Source organism: Galeopterus variegatus, unplaced genomic scaffold, assembly GCF_000696425.1.
Source record: "Galeopterus variegatus unplaced genomic scaffold, G_variegatus-3.0.2 Scaffold10321, whole genome shotgun sequence".
NCBI lineage: Eukaryota > Metazoa > Chordata > Mammalia > Dermoptera > Cynocephalidae > Galeopterus > Galeopterus variegatus.
This window is the reverse complement of record NW_007736432.1, coordinates 28,921-32,679: the sequence shown is the minus strand read 5'-3', so window position 1 is coordinate 32,679 and position 3,759 is coordinate 28,921.

The following is a 3,759-nucleotide window of genomic DNA, read 5'->3' as shown; positions in this document are numbered from 1 at the left end:
TGGGTTGAATATGTTTGGTGATCTTTGAGCCTCCTGAATCTACAGATCTCTATGTCTCCCTATACCTGGGAAGTTTTCTGCCACTATTTTGTTGAATATGTTTTCAATGTAATCTCCTTTTTCCACCCCTTCTGGAATACCCATGACTTGGATATTTGAGCACTTAAGCTTGTCTGATATCTCTCTTAGATTTTCTTCTGTTTTTAATTCTTTTTTCTTTCTTTCTTTTTTTGGTCTGCCTGTGTTATTTCAAATAGCCCATCTTCAAGGTCAGAAGTTCTCTCTTCTGCTTCTGCAACCCTGCTGGTTAAACTCTGTTGTGTTTTTTATTTCATTGAATGAATTCTTCAGCTCGGCCAGCTCTGCTACATTCTTTTTCAGGGCATCGATTTCCTTGTTTATTTCTTCTTTCAGGCCCTGTATACTTTTCTTCATTTCATCCTGTTGTCTAGCTGAGTTTTCTTGTATCTCATTTAGTGTCCTTAGAATTATCACTCGAAATTCCTTATCAGATATTTCAAGGGCTTCTTATTCTATAGGATCTAGAGCTTGAGAGTTATTACCCTTTGGTGGTGTACTTTCTTGATTTTTCATATTTCTGTTATCTTTCTTTTGATGTTTAGTCATTGTGGCAGAGGAATTCACTGTCCACTAGTTTGACACTATTGTCTGGCTAGGATGCTGCTGGGGTTCCAATTTGGTATGGCTGCCTCAATGTCTACTCGGTTGCCCAGTAGTGCCTTGGGTATGTGGTTGCCTTGGGTATTGAACCTCTCCAGTCAGCATACACTCGGCCGGGCTGGGAATGGAGTTGGGCAGTGGTGGCGAGGCCTACCTGCTGGTTTGCGTGCTGGCACCGCAGGGCGTGTGGTCTCCACAGATCTTCCACTTCTCCAGCTGGGCGCCTCTCTGATTGGCGTGCACTTGGCTGAAAAATTATGGTTAATTTATGAATTTAAGTATTCTTAAAGATTTTTTTGGCAATTCTTACAGAAGAGGAAAATTTCTCTGAATTGAAATGAATTTCAAATAAACTAAGAACTACAATGACTCAAGAGAAGTTTGTCTAATTTGGTTTTGCTGTCAGTAAAACACAAATTATGTGAATATCTTTTTTTTTTTTCCTTGTTGTCTTTTTTACTGACCGGTAACGGGATCGCAACCCTCGGTGTCACGCCCGTATTGGGGACTGGCAACGGGATCGCAACCCTCAGTGTTGCGCCCACACCGTGCTCAGCCAGTGAGAGGGAACCGGTCTCCACATGGGATCCAAACCCTCGGCGAGAGCGCCGCCGTGCTCCCAAGCGGCGCACTCTCCAGTGTGCCACTAGGCCGGCCCGTGAATATCTTTAATAACATATTTAGTGATGTGCTGAAATAAAGTCAAGAAAGTAATTTTATGGAAGAAATATATAATAATTTATGAATTGTATGCCTTTACATTAGAACTCATTCTGACATTGGCAACTTATCAACAGAAGATCCCAATTTGAGTGAAATTCAGTTTTCTTTGGTAATAGAATTTCCTGTCATTTCAAATAAACAGTGTTAGAAATATTTTTCAATTTTGTTATGATAGTATATAACGATGCTTTAAAAAGTTCATGGAAAGATTCATATTATCTTTCAATTTTACTTTTCCATGAACTTTTTGAAGTACCCTCATACTTTTCAAGGAAGGAGGATAGAACATATTTTAAGAAACAGCTTGTTAGCTTGATTTGTATCTTTAAAATATATTGAAATATGATTTATGGGTTTCCATTTGTCTCCTGGACTGTGGTCTAGGAACAATGAGTGGACCTGACCTAGCTATCCTTCTGGAGGAAATAAAAGTACCTTTTTATCACAAGGTAGTTAGAGCCTCCTGTTTCAGATCCTTAGGTAGCTCACTGAGCTACGTGCATTGGATTCTAGTTCAGCTTCATAGCTCAGCTACAACAGCCACTTAAGTCCCAGACATTTGTAGGTTGAGAATATTTAGAGAAAGAAAGATGGTGTTTAAGCTTTAGTGGATACTGACTAGTCTCATGCCACCTCCACAAGTGCAGACAAGAAGGAAGGAGAGACTAATAAGCTGTTGTTTGAAGGATTTCACTTATGCCCCAAGATAAATGTGTTTGACAGCAGAATATTCTTACACCTTGCAGTGGTTGATTGACAAAAATGGTAGGAGACTCTGCCCTGTCTTCCCTTGGGCTATGGCTGGATTTCTCTGATTTTAGTGTAATGACTCAGGTGTAGTCCTGTCTGAAGGTGGAGGAATGGTGCATATGATTGTGTGTAGTCCTTAAGCTCTAGAAGGTTACATTTCCATGGCCTGCTGCTTAAACACTGCACAATCATACATAACTGAAACTCAAAGGCAGGAAATGAGTTTTACCACAATTTCCAAGCAAGTAAGGAAATGATCTGCATGAGCTGTAAAGGACTGTGTTTGTGCTGTATCGCATTCTTGCTGAATGCTTAAGGGGGCCCTCCCACACCTGGACCACTGGGCTGGGGGGGGGGGATGAGGGGGGCTTTGGGTTCTTTTTTTCCAATGATGCAATCCTTTTTGAATGACCACCAAGAGGGCCGGCCTGAATTACGCTCGTTCTGGACAGAGCTGTGATGTTTTGTAATAAGGAACAGTTTCCTGGGTCATGTGTCCTAAGTGAAAGCCGAGCTCATCTTGGGCTGACTGTCCATCGCAGGCCCAGCCTGTCCTATTCACCAGAGGGGAGGGGCATTCCTGGAGCCGTCTGCTTGAAAGGGCTCCTGGCTCAGCTTTCCCAAGAACAGCTGCTAGCCATTGAGACATCTGAAACCTTTGAATAGAGTGTGCGAGATGTCTGTCTGACTTACAAGGAGAGCTGTGCAGCTCTGGACACAGGGAATGAAATGGCTTTGGAAGGGAGAAACTAGAAGGAGCAAGAAATGGCAGAAGCCACTGGATAAGAAGGGCAGGCATTAGTGGCTGAGATGGCAGAAAGAAGCATATACTTTAAAAAAGATGAGAAAACAGCTTCAAATTAATATGCTTTAAAAAAAATTCGGAGAGAAATGTTTGCAATGATGACTGACTAAAATGAAGGTCTGGAGCCCTCTAGAATGTGTGTTGCATGAAGGCAGATACTGTTCATTCACTGCTGTGGTACCAGGGCCTAAAAGACCTGAATTGAAATAAAGCTCATGTATTAAGGCCTTTTGAAAGGTCCAGTGTCAGGGAAGCTAGAATGGGATTGAAATGAGAAAAATAAGAATATTTAATGAGTTTTATAGAGTAAAATTTTGGAATTCTGAGGTAATTTCCTTCCTACTAGAATTAAAATATTCTTTATGTTATGAAAATATGGTAACAGTAGTTTGAGTTTACTTTTGAATGCTTTCATGGGAGGAAAAAAAGAGGAAAATTAGCATCTCTACATTGATTCTTAGTTTTTAGAAATGTCTCTGACTCTTGTATTCCACTTAACCTCTAAGGTTTCTTTTTTACCTAATATTATAATTATGGGAAGATGTGATCTTTGTTTACTTTAAAAAACTCACGTAGCTTCCAGCAAGATTTCCAAGACTTGCTATCAAATGGCTATTTTTGAAACACCTTGTACGTGCAAGCCCTTTTTTTAATTCCAGTTAACTCCAACTTTTCATGGCTCCCAGGATAAAGGAGGAAACTTCTTTTCCACCATAAAAAAACACAAAACTACACTGTTTATGTCAAAGGGTGTATGTAATATCATTAAGCAAGTACAGTGCCTGGAATATATTATGTGC